Below are 16,511 nucleotides of genomic sequence, written 5' to 3' on the forward strand. Positions count from 1 at the left end.
GGTCAATAAGAACTCCTAATTTTGGATGCTGTGGCTATATGAGAAGACATGGTTATTCAAAATTGCTCATAGGCAACGTGACCCACATTTAACAATGTAATGAATCAATGCAAATAAAATTCAGAGTTCTATAGCTGCAATTGGAAAGAGACCAAGATTGGAAAATAATTTCAACAACAGCTCCAATGAAATAAATATGATTTGTACCCTGTTATTTTCTTTATTAACAAATGCACGTAGTAGAGGGAGTAAAGCATATTTCAGGGAATATAGTTGTTTGTGGAAATACAAAAAGTAGTTTAAAATTAATACCGAGGAAAGGACATTTGTAGTGTAAATCAACTTCTCTCCTTTGTTATCTTTCAAATCAGTCTGTTTCTGCTAAATCACATTTAGCAATAAAGACTTGAGTATATATAACCTGTTTCCCTCATTTTTTAATGTTTCCATTAAAAAAGAAAATATTGGGTCACAAACAGTGGTGGGTTCTGTTGGTCCCAAGCCTCTACAATATATACAGATGCTGACTTGGCTGTCTGCCACAACTAAGGAGGAAGATAAGCAACCCCTTGGCTGGGAGCCTAGAAAGCTATCTCTATGAAACAAGGCTTGAACTCATGAACTTCTCCTAATCTTTCTCTATGGCTGGATCAGTAAATTGTTGTTTCCTGCAAAATTCTCCCCCCCCCCCGTCGCCCCACCTATAAGCTCTCTGGTAGGAGGCAATCAGCCACCTGTTCCTATTTATTTCTGTGACCCTTTTCCCAAAGCTGCTCCCTCCTCCTCGCAGCCCTACACATACGTACATCAGGGACAGCCTCCCTCTGTTCTTCCTCATTGCTTCCTGACTCAGACACCACCTGGTGCCCAACAGGCCTCTCTAGTCCCTGCTCTGACTCCGAACCACCCCCAGAGTCTTCCTCAGCCTCCAGGGCAGTCCCATAGTGTTCATCGCTGTCAAATTCCACCAACAGCTCAGCTGGCTGCTGTTGGGCCACAACAGGTTCCTAATAGTTTGGACTGGTAGTGGTTTGGCGGCCTGGGTTGCTGGAACTGGCAGCGACCCAGGCCTGCCATGCCCTGAACCGGTTTTCTGGGTGGCACCATAGGCATCACCATCTTGTTTTTAGCTTCTGTGCATGTGCAGAACCATTTTTATTGCACTGTGCGCACACCCACAATGTGCCCATGAGTAATGACTGCCAGAACCATCCCTGGTCACAAAGCTGTAGTTTGCTCTACTTAGAAATTGCATTAATAGCCACTTACAGTGTTCCATGATCACGTGACTGTGTTTTATGATGTTTTTGCCAAAACCTGACATTTACCTTGATTTTTTTTTAAACCAGTCCATAGTGAACAATGAAAACATCTTGCCTGAACCTGATTGGTTATAGTGGGATGGGCAATGAGAGAGAATTAAGATGACACACAATTCTCAGTTTTGACTTTGCACTACTGCCATGCACTTGATCTCTAATAAATTACACCTTTCTGAACAAATGAAGCCAAGGATAGTTTCTATTTAGAAATGGCAGGTCCAACAATTCCTTTGAATATTTGAAGACTTCTATAGTCTTTCCTTCTACAAGTTAATGATACACAGTTTCTTTTACTGTTTTCAAAGGACTTGGTTTCCAAAGTCCTCATCATTTTGGTGGCTTCCTTTGAACTTGTTCCAGTTTCTCAATGTTCTTTTCAGACTGATATGCTCAGAACTAAACACAGGTTTCATGTATGAGTAGACTAAAGCAGAGTAAAGTGGAACAATTACTTTCCATGATCTGAACATGTTCCTGTTAATACATGCTGAAATAAATTTGCCTTCATTGCTGTACTGTGAATCCTATGTTGTTCAACCTGTGATCTACTAAAATACCAAGGTTGTTTTATATGTTCTATTGCCTAGTCAGTTGTCCCCTGCATCCTATACTTATGTCATTCATTTTTATCTCTAAATAGGACTTTACATTTCTCTCTGTTAAATTCCATCTTACTTTTTTCAGTGTATTAGTCAGGCCTCTCTATATTTTTCTAATCTGTTTTTCTTCTGAAGTCACTAGTCACTTTTTATTTTTTGATATCTACGAATTTGACAATCATTTATTCAATCCCTTTAGTCCTGTTTCAAAGTTGCTGTACAGCCAGCTGCTCAGGAATTTTGCTCACTAGACGTTTAAAGCTGACAAATTGGTAATTTCCCAGATCCTTTACTGTTACTTACTAGCTTCAACTATAGTGGTTTCCACCAAGGTCTTCTGTTCCGGCAGGAACAGAGGTTCAATCTCATTGGTCCCTATAAAAGGGCTGCTGTCAGACTCAACCTTCGCTGGATTGTTCTTATTTGTTGCATTTAATAAAGAGCTGTTAGCCTGTGTGTGCCTATCCATTACCCGATCTAACATTTACCTTCCTTCATTTTTTTAAGAAAAGAATATTTGTGCTCTCAATTTTTTTTTAGGAGAGGAATATTTGCTCTCTCCTAATCTTCAATGGGTAGTCTTTTTCCAGAAGTCCTTAATACAGGAAGTATAGAAATACAGGTTAAGAAACTCAAACTCTACTCAGCAGCAACATCTATGCACAATTAGTTGTTTCCTTCCAGAACTCTGCCTTGTCTTAAGTTATAGCCCTAAACTGGGTGTGTTTAGAAAAACAATATTTGCACAAGTTCCCTCACCATCCTGCCCATTGTCTCAGAGTCACTGGAGAGCCCTTCCAAGTTTCTTCCAGGTTTAAACTTTAGAAAAGCCTAGGAAGGAAATAAAGATGCTAGAACACGTTCCCCCTAGCAGGCAACACCCAGATAAACAATACATTAATCAAGGAACTATCAAGAAAGAAATAATAACCTAACCCTACTGGCAGGGCATGCTACTATATATAAATAATCAGCAAACCACACAGTCCCAGGCATTGTTGATGTTACCCAGCCTAGTAATCAAATATCTACTAAAAAATAACCAAATTCAGAGAACATCAAGAACCCAAAGATTCAAACATATAAAAATTCTCTACCATTGGTATGATTTCAGTATTCTTTGGTCTGTAAAACAAATATTTAGATTTTTTGCAATGTGCTATAAAACCTTCGTTGCTTTTCATGTGCTTGGTATTGTTTAATTTTTCCTTGATGCATTTCCTCTGCCAACTCCAATGTAACGATTTACATTCTATTTCTTCTTCAGTGAGTCTTGTGTGTGTGTAATAATGCCTACATGCATACAGTTAGGACTCTAATTTAATACATTTCTGCAACACAAATGTGTTACTTCTTTAATACTAAGAAAAATCTTAAAATTTGTCTCAGCAATTATATGTATTTGCAGAACATTTGTAGTAAATATTTTTGCTGTGTAATCCACACAAGCACAGTTTAAACATTCTCTGCAATCAGATAGAAAAAATGTTAAGAGAAATAACAATAATGATTCATAGATGACAAAAAATACAAGCAACAGTGTGGCATTGTGACTATAACAGACTAGCTAAAACAATAAAAAGTGGATAATTCATTTTGTTTTATTTTGTGGAGTTTATTAGTTTTCTAAATTATCTATGAAACATTTCTTTTTCCCCAAAAAAGTTATGCTTTTGTTGCTTTAATCTGCGTTTTTATAAATTAAGAAAAAAAAAAGCAGGATTGGCAGCATTGTTAAGTACCATATATATTCAGCATGTTGGCTTTTCAGAAGTAGAGTGCATCCTTCTTCCTCTTTTGTTAATATTTATCTTGCAGCTAAAAAGAAGTTGCAACAATTATACTATATATTAAATTCCAAACTCTTTGGTTACTCTCTGTATAAAATATGTTTCATCCTGTTGTCAAATAGCTAAATTCTCATTTGCTATCTATATTTCTAGGTTTTTCTAAAAGTCTGTGTTATTTTAATACCCTTGAATTAAATATTGGGCCTTAGTATATGTTTGCTGCTTGCTCTTTTAGGCAACACATTTACCACAGCCGAGTTACCGCACACTGTGAATGACATAAAAGTGTTACTCCCCCTGCTAACATGTTATTTCCCAAGCATAGTAGTGAGCAGCACTTTCTCCCAGCCTGTCTTTTGTTGTATCAGCAATTAGAACATCTGTAGTTCATAGATGATATGTACATATGTGCCTATTCATAATAGGGGAAGAATTCTCATAATTGTTCAGTGGAAATGAAGCCCTGGATATGAAATGTTCTTGGATGAAGAGAACATGGTCAAATGACACCTGGACAATAACTATCTATTTTTTTTTCTAAACAATTTCGCTTTTTTGCCCGTCCCACCACTTAACTTTGTCTCCAATTTTTGTAGAATTTAGATATTTTGGTGGAAATAGTGTCTATAATAATTAGAAATGGTGCCAAATTGACAAACAGCACCTTCACCTTAGATAACTGAGCCAGGATAACAAGATAATAGTTAACTGAGACAAGATTACAGTAACTGAGAAAGGATATTATACCTTTTTTCTCTAATAAAAAGAAATTTACATATTTCCATAAAGTCCAGGAAGCATCCCCAAGGAACAGTTCAAAATGAATAATTGGAAGTTCTGATGGGGAAAATATCTTAGTTGGGTAGAAACAGGAACAAACTCCTTTTTTGTGATTTCTTTGTCATGTGACTTATGCTATACTTCGTTGTTTTCATTATTGAATGTGCAGTGAAGACTACCTTAAAGCGAATAGATTTTGCCATTCCCAGAGATTCCCATAAACCAAATAGCCATTGTTGGATAGTCATTTATCTGAAACAGTATAGGGTTTCCTGCCTAGACAGGGGGTTGGATTAGAAGACCTCCAAGGTCCCTTCCAATTCTGCTAAAATAAATGAATAAAATAAATAAATGGACTGTATAGATTGCAATGCATGCAGGATATCCCTAGAATGTTTGATTGTTTATGTTAATGTACAAAAGGTGGTGGGATCGTCTAGAAATGTTTAAATGAATGTTCTCATTCCCCCAAAAAGCTTAATTTGCTATTCCCCCCCGCCCCCATTTTGCCTATACGTGGCCTGAATTCTTCTTAACTGCAACAATACCCCCATTTTACCTCTTGGCATCTCCACACCTCCGCTACAAGGAGGAAACATCCTAATTCAGTCAAGCTCCTTTTGTTTTCTGCTTTGGGAATGTACTCATGACTTATTCCTTTTGATTGGTAGCTGGCTCTTTTTGCGAGTCTGATTCAATTACATATGTCAGTCCAAAATACAGATAAATCACCTTTGTACTCTACTATTTTAAGAAAGAGAAAAACTCTATCCTTTACTTCCTTGGAAATAAATAAACTTCCTTCACCCACAGCTGCATGTCCTCTACTCTAAATCTTTTTTTTTTCAATAGTCAGCTTGTATATATTATTTGTCACAATTTTTGCTGTTCTATGTTCCTGTTCAGTCTGCTTATTGTATGGTGCTTGATGTGTTCATTATTAACTCCCCAAACCACTTAATCTAGAGTGTTCAATACAGTGGTGGTATAGGACTAGTAAGCTCTGGTATAGGCATACTGGTGCCTGCTGGGAGCACCAGGTACAGTTCCAGTACAGTGCTCTGGCGGGTCCACCCATCTTCCTCACCTGTATTTGAGCTGATCAGGGCTTTTGCGCACGTGCATGGAACATGCAGCACTTGCACAACGCTCCGCCAAGCAGCTGGAGCATCGTGGGCGCTAAGTATGCACACACACACGTGCACGTGGTGGACGCCTGGCCCCATTGCAGCATACTGGTTGCAATGGGATCCAGAACCCACTACTGCTTCAATAGGTATCTTTTCAGCTACAGTATAAAATGCTATTTTATAGCATTTGCTATTAAAAATGCTATATCTATTCTTATTTAAACCTGGGTTTAAAGAATGACACATGATTAATGTAAGGCTTTAATGCACTCTTTTCTATATATAGCTCAATCTAGAGTCTTTGAACTAAATTAAAGCTTTTCAAATGACATTGGTAGGCTATTAATTGCACCTAAAGACTCTAATTATGAAAGGTTTTATATAAAAAATAGAAGCCATCTCTTTTCACTCGAACAAAAAGAAAGTACTTTCATGACAATAAGATTGCAATATTATTATGGATTGTAAATCCTATAAATTTTTTTAAAATAAGATCATCTTAAAATGATCAAAATGTTCAAAAATATTTGCACATACAGTCTGTTATTATTTGATTTAGTATGCTTTCTTCTGTATTCTCTCACACATTTTTTTTTGCCTTCATATTTCCCAGACTAGCAAAATTACAAAATATTAACATATTCAGTGCAAAGATATGATGTTTTCACAGAGATTATCACATCATTCTCAGCTCTCTTGGGAATTGTCAGATGTGAACAAACTGAAATCAATTGTACATAGAAGCAAAAGTTGAAACTCTCAGGCTCTTGAGCTCACCAATGGTACTGCAATTGCTTTGGCTTCTAATTGAAAACAATCTGACTCATTACAAAGGTATTAGATTATTTTTAAATGTTGGTGCTGAACCAAACCACTGCAGTGCAGTTTTGATTATTGTCTGCTTAAGAAGGTTTAACAAGCGAATGAAAATTAAATTTAGGTTTTTTTAAAAAAAAATATAGTATTACTAGAGGACTTTTCCTTTTGCAGTTATCCATAGGAGATTCTTTGCTGTATTTCTTTAGCAGAGAGAAATGTCTTTGAGGACTATCTTTCTTTTAATTCACTTTTAACTGCCAAAGGCTGTATCTTCAAACAGAAGGAAGCCTCTAATATTCACGGCAGTTGCAATGCATCCTTAAGTGTAATATTCAGTATTTAAAGTGGGCTGAGTGAATTGAAATGGTATTGGCTCATCTTAGTATTGTTTAGCATTCCAGTTGTATATTCTGCTTTTAAAGCTACCTCTGTAGAATATGAAGGAAGATGTATCAAAAGGCCATGTCTTTTACATATAATTTTATTAAGCATTTTTCTTATAATAGTAAAATCAAAATAGTAAACATGTAAACATTAAACCAGGATCTTTTTTCCGCTATAAGCTGTTTGTACTTCATAGTGATTTCCAAAATCTTATTGCAAAAGTTAGAATATTTCAGTTTTATATTGACCCTTTATCTGTTTATCTTGCAAAGATGAAAAAAATTATTTAAAGGTAAAGATTCCCCTTCCACATATGTGCTAGTCATTCCCAACTCTAAGGGGCAGTGCTCATCTCCGTTTCTGAGCCAAAGAGCCAGTGCTGTCGGAAGATATCTTGGTGGTCATGTGGCCGGCATGACTAAATACCAAAGGCGCAAGGAACACTATTATCTTCCCACCAAGGTGCCCCTGTTCTTCTACTTGCATTTTTACATGCTTTCGAACTGCTAGGTTGGCAGAAGCTGCAACAAGTAACGAGAGCTCAGTCTGTTATATGGCACTTTAAATTAAATTAAATTAATTTAATTTAAAGAAATAGCTTGTTGCTATTTCTTTACATTTAAGCTTACAATTATAGTTTTCTTTCATTCAGGATTAAAAGTAAACTCTCCCAGGATTTTCACACTTGTTATTCTGAAAGTATCCAATGGCCTAGAAATAGTCAATGAGCAATTTCTGAAAGTGATTAGAAAGTGATCCAGTCTTCCCCTTATCTGGAGAGGTTCCAATAAACTACTCTACTCACCAGTTTCATGGTCTTTGCCACCGTTTGCTTTCAGTAACATTTATTTTTGCAGTTCTGCTATTTATTTAGAAGTATATATCTACATTAGTTTTCAGTTAGAGAGTAACTGAAGATTCATACAGAAATTTGACTGACAACTTCTACATGAACACAAGCTTGATAAGAGACTATACACAGACACAGACACAGACACCAGTGGTGGGTTGCAGGCAGTACGCCCAGGTACGGGCGTACTGGAGCCTGCCTGGAGCACCAGGTACCATTCTGGTATGGTGCTCTGGAGGACCCACTTGCCTGCCCGTGCTCCTTACCTGTCTTTAAACTCTTTGGTGCTTCTGTGCACACACAAGGCGCGTACAGCACCTGCGCAATGCTGCCCCAAGCAGCTGGAATATCGCGGAGGCGCACAGAGGTGTCGCTGGATGGTAAGATGCATGTGTGTGCTGCGCATGTGTCCGCACGTTCATGTGGAGGACACTGGGCCCCGTTGCATCTGTACCGGTTGCAACGGAATCCAGAACCCACACACACACACACACACACAAACGCACTAATGAATACAATATTGGCTCATTCATTTACAAGAAATGTCAAAATTCACTGAAGTATTTTCAGACTTTCTTAATAATGACAATTGTTGATAACAGATATCAAAATAGAAAAATTAAAATTATTAGAACAAACAGAAAACCTATTGGATTCTTCCTGTAATCTCATTTTAAAAAACACACAAAACTCTTCAGTCATTAATAGTCCAGTAACAACGTACTGCATTTGAAGCTCCATTGTAACTTTATTAAAGCCTGGTTATTACCTATGCGCTTTGTGAAAATATTGATTGGTATATTTAATTGGTATGTTTTCCTAATCATCAAAAGTACCCATGCTCATTAGAATTAATTTGAGACAACATAACTTTGGTTCTGTATAAAAGTTCTACGCTATGATCATAATCTACTTACTATAATTCCTCTACCCACTTGCTGCATTTTCTGCAATCTTTTGAATAGGATTACGGGTAGTCCTTACTAAATGACTATTCATTGACTGAAGTTACTGTAGGACTAAAGAAACAGTAATTATAACTGGCCTTTGAAGTTTCAGCTGTTGCAGCATAGTCATGAGATCAAAATAAAGGCACTTGGCAGCCTATCTGCCCTGATGAGTCCAGGGGCACTTAAAATTCCTTCACCTGTCTTCCCCATCTCTTTCCTTTTGGCATCTCTATACTGTGCTGCACACCATTGCTGCCTCCTACTACTATTGCCCTCAAATTGATCTTCACCATCTTCTTCCTGCTGATGGCCTTCAGGAACTGGACAATGAAACACCTCTGGGATGCATGTGACAAATATGGCAGGGCACTACATCCTGATCTATCAAAAGAAGTTTTTTGGCCCTGCTAGGAGGAGCAGTGAGGCACAGCACTCTGTCATCATTTTGGATGAGCTCATGTAGCATAATATAAGCCAGGCATTGCAACAAAGGTGATAAAGAAATGATAGCAATGTTCCGATATCTAAGGGGCTGCCGTAAAGAAGAAAGGGTCAGCCTATTTTCCAAGACACCTGAAGGCAGGACAAGAAGCAATGGATGGAAACCTATCAAGGAGAGAAGCACCCTAGAACTCAGGAGAAACTTCCTGACAGTGAAAACAATTAACCAGTGGAACCAGCTTGCTTTCAGAAGTTGTGGGTGTTCCAACACTGTAAGTTTTTAAGAAGAGATTGGACAACCATTTGTCTGAAATGGAATAGAGTTTCCTGCGTCAGCAGGGGTTGGACTAGAAGACCTCAAGATCCCTTCCAACTCTGTCATTCTGTTTATTACTATGCAAAATCATACCAGGTAGATTCATTTACATAGTCTTGCATATGCTTAGATAAAAAAGGCCCCACGGATTTCCTGCTAACACCTTTTTCCAAGCTAATGAATAACATCTACTTGTATCAAAAAAAAGTAAGCCTATACCAAGATTTCTGAAAAACAAGACAAAAACAAAGAATTGAGAGAATTTCTGTCATAATTGCCCAGCATACCAATTTAAAACATGCACTATTAAATCCCTGCTGCTAGTCTTGCATGCTAATGGCTGGCTTGAGCAGTACTTCTTTTCCAGCATTGCTTAGCCCGCTTGTTCTTATTTGATTGCATCTAAAGGATCTTCATTCTATTAACTGCTCTAAGGAACTGCTGTTCAAAATTAGCTGAATTCTGCACTGTGCCAAAGCCAAAATAACAGCGATAGAAAACACTAAGGGCTTTATCAACTTTTTGGCTGCTTTCCTTCAGCTTGCGTAGACTGTGTGGCAAATTACAAAGGGGTTTAATTATCAAGAAAGCTGTCCCAAATTAGGCACATACTGTATAGGATGGATTTTTACCAATCACTTGTGCAAATGTGAGATTCTTAGTTTATGGGGCAAAGAACCACCAATGCAACTGAAAATTATTAGAGTGGAATTCCTAAATTACTTAATAAAAAGGATTTGATAATAGAATGTGTTCATCATTCATTACCCGTTACCCAGTTCTGGATTTCATCCAAAGCCATCAGTGTTGACTGTTGGAAATCTATTAAACAAAGCACCGTGGGTTTTTCTTTCTTTCTAAGGGATTGAAAGGATGGTATTGAGTACTTGTATATCCTCTTAATCCCTCTATGCATGTGTGTGCATGTGTGTACACACAAATATATTTATATTGACAAAAATAATGAAGCTGAGTTTGTCTACACTTACCAATTTGAAAACTAACAGTCCATTTTCTCTTTAAAGCTCAGAAATTATTTCCATTCCTGGTGGATGGAACCATCAAGCCACTAGCTGCAAGCTCTCACTTGATGCTTTGTATAATTTGCTAGAAATAAGTCTTACTGGGTTCAATATAGTTGCTACATGGTGATTTTATGATTACAACTTTCAGTTTTATAAAATCATTGTTTAGATTTCTTTAGGCCATACTTGCACTTCACAAGTAAAAACCAATTATTTATTGCTATATACAAAAAAATCAATCTTCCCCTTTTGATTTCAAACTAGCTGTAGTTCTCAAATTTCTTCAAATTAATCTGTATGGGGCTCCCTTAATTTACTACGAAGACTTTCAGTAGATTTTCTAACAGTACAATATTTGTTTTCCTTTTGCTATTACGTATTATGATCGTGTTCTTCTTTTCCCTCTCTAATTAAATTTCTACACATTTTTTCACTTGTTCTTAATGTCCTGTAATATTCTGTACATATCTATGCCTAAATAAGCATCATTGGCTTTAGTGTAATTTATTCTCAGATGCAGGATTGCAGCCGTAAATTTTCAAATTTAATATTGCCAATAGGGAAATAAATTGCCATTTCAAGCAACTTACAGAAATGTAAAATTATAGTGATAGTACATTTTTCCTCTAAACTGAAAACAAGCTTATTTTGAAATATTCCGTGGGAAGAAGTACGTAATGACTTAGTATAGTGTGTAATTCCACCTATTTCAGAATTTAATCAGACTTTTCTAAATTTAGATAACAATTCTATATTCATGAGGTCCATAAGATTTCGCGGAACTCTTTCCCAGTACTTAGACAGAAATCCGGTACTCTTTCCTGCCTCTCTAGTTGTCCTGGAGTTTAGAGGAAGAAATTGCTGAAGCCTGAAATGACCACTTCCCATCACTCCTTAGAAAACAGACATACATAAACCACAAAGGAGACATCATAGATTTAGACAGTGCCTAAATTGAAATAATTAATTAAACATTCCCCAATCACTAATTGCTACTTGGTCATTTCTATCTTTGGTTTTGACATTATTATTAATTTATGTCTGGATTATTTTGTTATTAAATTGTTATTGTTGTTGTTAGGTGCACAGTCATCCAGATGTTTAGATTGAGTGTGACATTTTTATTCATCTATTGAATCTTTCCCAAGGCCCTGGAATAGACTGTCATTGTTTGATGGTGTTAAACATATTTTTGCAAATCAACTTGACTTTTGCAATTGACTGATAGTGATTTTGTCATTGACAGTGGTGTTCAAGATTGCCCCTAAGGCAATATATTGGTACTTTCTTGGTTTCTTTTGCCACAAATGATCAACTTCTATTTGCAGGTCTTTGTAATTTGTGACTTTCTCCAGTTCTTTCTTCTATGCTACTCTTTCCAGGTTCTAGCATATCTGTAATGCAGACTTTTTAGTCTTTCTTATTAACAACCATTAAGTCTGGGCTGTTATTTAGCAGGTGAATTTTAGTTTGTTTGTTTCCTATTTATTTGTTTTTTAGACCCACCAGTTCTTATTTATAGGGAAATGTTATTAATGATACTCCAGTGTGTCATTGTTGCTTTCTTCTTCAACTGCCTGGTTTACTTGCAACATTCTACCCCCATCTATTTTCCTTGGTAAGTAGAATCTGTCAGTGTTGCTACATGGGTGAAGGGTATGATTTTTCTGGTCTGCCATTCTAGGGTTTTCAATCTATTTGAGTTTAGTCCACTATTCCAGCTGAGAATCCAATGATTGGAATTGTCAGGTGTTCATTGCTTTGATGGTACCTTGTTTCCCCAAAACTAAGACTTCTCTGGATAATAAGTCCAATCAGGCTTTTAAGCTCATAGGGTAAAATAAGCCCTCCCCAAACAATAAGCTCTCCCCCAAAATATTGCAACACAGCAGCATCTATGAGGTGATCATGCTCGCCTCCTGCACCTCAAAAATAATAAGACCTCCTCGAAAATAAGGCCAAGTGCTTATTTCAGGGGTTAAAGAAAATAAGACCCTTCCACTGAATTTGGTTTTTAAAATATTCACTCTCGTGATGTATTCAATTCTAACTTTCTTTATGACACTAGTGTGCTTGATTCTGTCAGCTTGAAGGATGTCTAGATATTTGTAGTGATGTTCTTCATCCAGACTCTTTATATTATTTCACAAGGCAACTGGATTCCTTCAGTTTTCACTATTTTTCCCATTAATGGTAAGGTGGTACATTTGTCCACTCAATGTATTAATACTTAAAACACTTTCATTTTTCTTTAAAATCTATATTTTACGTGTGTTAGCTTCCCTGTCTAAGGTTCATTTCTACCTCAATTTTTCTTCAAATGTAGGTTCTCTCTGTTTCCATTGCAGCACATTCTTCCATTTTTCCAATCCCATATTGATGGCAAATTTGATTTTTTCCAATGATGTATTAGATTGATTCTTGTTGCTGACGCACCATAACTTAGTAAATTATTTTTTAAAATTGATTTTTTATGGATCACCTATAATAAAAATATGGATCAACTGCAGCTAAATATAATAAATCACGGCTTAAGCTTATGCCATTAAGTTTGATAAGTGTGTATCTAAAAATATACATTTTGTATGCTTTCATTTTTTTGTTTCATTTTCTTCTTTTATAAAATTGTATATTTTTTCTTTAACTTTAGCTATCTAATTTTAAAAAGTTACCATAATATACTTGTGTTGAGTAGGAAATGCTTCCAGATTTCATATTGTTTTGCATGCTTTCTACAAAACTGGCTGCAGTGGTATACAATAAAAAAGTTAGTAAAGTTATGAGCTTATGGGTCATTTTGGCTTTACATTGAATCCTACTGGCAAAAAAAATAGCACATTTCTAACCTACTCCTAAGAACACATCACCACTGTAAAAGTGGATCAGTGGACTAGAATTCCCTTCTCAATTTCTTCCAAATAAGACATTTCAATTTAGTTCTGGGGTCATGATGATATAAGTTGCAAAATATCATTTTACATATATCATAAAACTGTTAGATGGGAGAATATTTCAGAAGAACTTATTTTATTTGCAGAAATGGACTGTTGATATGTGTTTTTAATTAGCCTTTTAACCAAAGAACAACGGAGAGGATTTTCAAGTTAAATTTCTTTGATTATTTCTGTTACTGTTTACATGATTACTGGGGATTTTCTTCTTTATTTCTCAGCATTTTTGTTTGCTTAAAAAACATTTCAACAATTGTAGATAACTATTGCAATATTAACTAAACATGTGACATTCTAGCTACAAGGCAAGCTTGGAAACTTCATATATGATTTTGATTAGCTACTCAATGATCATTATATTTATGTATATTTATGCATTATACTTACAGAATAGATTTAAAAATAAAAAATGGGATATGTGGGAGAAAAAGGTAGGGTTGATAGTTTGTCTAAAACAACTGAATTTAACAGGTTCCACATTGTTTGCTCACTCTCTTACTCTGTCTCCAGGTTGCCTATTTCTCTGAATAATTGTACGTATGTACAATCTAAATATCATACTGAAAGTTTCGCTTACATATACAGTATAGCATTCTTCAACATTCACTGAACTGAAAACTTTACTTGGCTAATGTAGCCATTAGCTAGCCCTGTGGTACTTGGATGTTTTTGAAACTTCCAAACTACGCAGCTTAAATTAATCATTCTGAGGAGAACTTAAAAAGCTTCCTCTGAGGATTTTGAATATCGTCCAATTTAAGTTTGAGCATTTATAATTAATACTTGCAATACCCAATTTGCTTTGGATCCTGTGCACAGTGCGCTGATTAATTTTGCCAAGTCAATGAAAATACAACCTAATAGAGGCTGGATAATAATTTGCAGAGTAGCCAGATAATTATTACCCATTTTCTTTTGGCCTCAGTTCTCCCAACTGCAAGAGGCTCAGGGATATTTAAACAGTAATGAGATAATACTACTATTTTTCTATTCTTAGGTATTGTACAAGAAGTCTAAATAAATATAGGTATGCATTATTTCTGACATGGCCACCCATTTTTATTTTATTTTTCTGATTAGTCTGTTTTCCAGCTGTTTTCTTATAATCTTCTAAGATGTGGCTTCTGACATCACGGATCCATTTAACACTTCTTTTCTAGCTGATTATTCAGATCGTCATATTCTAATAGGAACAGCTGCACCTTAGCTTTGCCTAAAGAGTAACTTTTGTCAACTCATAAACATATTTTCTATTCTGATCATAAACTGTATCAATTATATAGTGTTTCCATATCCAAGACTCAGTTTTGCAATATCATAGACTGTGATTCATAGTGTTATATAAGAACAGAGTTTGTACAGAGTGTAGCCTTTGTGGTTATTCATTGTATTGTATAACTGAATCTCTCTTTTGCTTAATCACCAGTTTGTATTGAACTCAGTGAATCTTTTTGGTTAATATACTTGATCTTTTTCTCACTTCTTTGCTAATTAACAGATGAGATATGCTGGGTCAAAAAACTATGTATTCATCCATATCCTAATGAAAAACCCAATGTTCTAATGATGGTATTATTTTAGCAAATTCTATAATGAACACTGATCTCCTTGTAGTTAATAGCTGAACTTCATATAAAGTTATAATTAATAGCTATTATACATATGTCAATAAATGAAAATTAAAATCATAGCCATAATCTCACTATTAAAATAAAATAGCTATAAGAAACTAACTATACAAATCTGTACTATATAATTCTGGCAATATATGCATTTTGCATTTACCTGGAAGGAAAGGTGTTTTTCCATAATTCATCTGCTTTTACAAAGGGAGGTTCATCTTACATTCATCTAGAATATGGGCATTTTGATCAAATCAAATTAAAAGAGACTTTCCCTTTTTGAAGCCTGCTGATTCAATTCAATTCAAGATAAACTTTCTGGTACTCATAGTAGTAAACAATTTTTGTTTACTATTTAGGTTTGTTAGACTTATATCCTGCAGAATTCATGTTTCTTAAATTTATATCTTGACTTTCTTCCAAAATTCAGGGTAGCATTCATCCTCCCACTGTACCTGTCATTTCAAGGTAAAACATTATTCGGGTCTTTTTACTACAAAAAATGTTACAGTATGTAACTGCAATGTAATCTTATATTATGTATGTCAATTCTCAAATAATATTCACTGAATGATCCGTAGCCAGGGCCGATAGCTTCTAAGCAACTCTAGACTACGGTGTTCAGGAATTTCTCTGAAAGGAAGTATTTCTCTGGTAAAACTGTTTGTAATAAAAGGAAGAGGAGGAACAGATATAAATGTATAACTATTCAACTATATTCATACCACTTGTATCTCATCAGGCACTATAAGATATCTAATTATTATTCAGCCCAAGGTTTATTTGGGTTTTCTCTTAACATAAACTGATTCAGGCCCAGTTTGAATTAAAAATCAAATTAGCCATTTTAGGAAAGCTAATTTCAATTTGATATAATGAAATCATATCCATGCTATCACAAGAACTATGGACCTGCCTTTGAAGATTAACCAGGAAACAAAATTAGTATTACAAAATGTGATGGCCAGAGTTCTTGCAGATGAGAGCAGTTATGGCAAATAAACATTCATTTTGTGATTATGTTACCAATGGATTTCTGAGGCTAATTCAAGGTGCTGGTTATTAATTCATATAGCCCTTGGTCGATGGTCAGGACCCAACCTGTAAGAGTTCAAAAGGGAGTGTAAAACACCCTTTGAAAACTAACAAAAGAAACTTTTCATAGAAGTCCATTTGGCAGAATTTTATATAATCTTAGAAAGTAGAAATCTGGGCTACTTATCACTGAGTAGTTATTTATTTTATTTATATTTATTTTATAAACTTGTAAGGCTGTCCAAATTTACAATGACTCCGAATGGCTTATACTAAAAATGTTTCATCTTACAATTTTAAAAAAAATCCAAATGGAGAACAACCATTAAAGAACAATATTGCAGGTTTTTCAAAGCTCTTTTGAACATGTTCACAGTGGGGCTGAGATGTATTTCTAGGAGATAGTATTCCAGAGGACAAGTATTGCACCAAAGTAGGTCTTCTTAAGTCCCATCAAGTTATACTCTCTAATGGATGGGACTTTGAGCATGCCAACT

The sequence above is a fragment of the Thamnophis elegans genome, chromosome 6, assembly GCF_009769535.1.
Source record: "Thamnophis elegans isolate rThaEle1 chromosome 6, rThaEle1.pri, whole genome shotgun sequence".
Classification (NCBI taxonomy): Eukaryota; Metazoa; Chordata; class Lepidosauria; order Squamata; family Colubridae; genus Thamnophis; species Thamnophis elegans.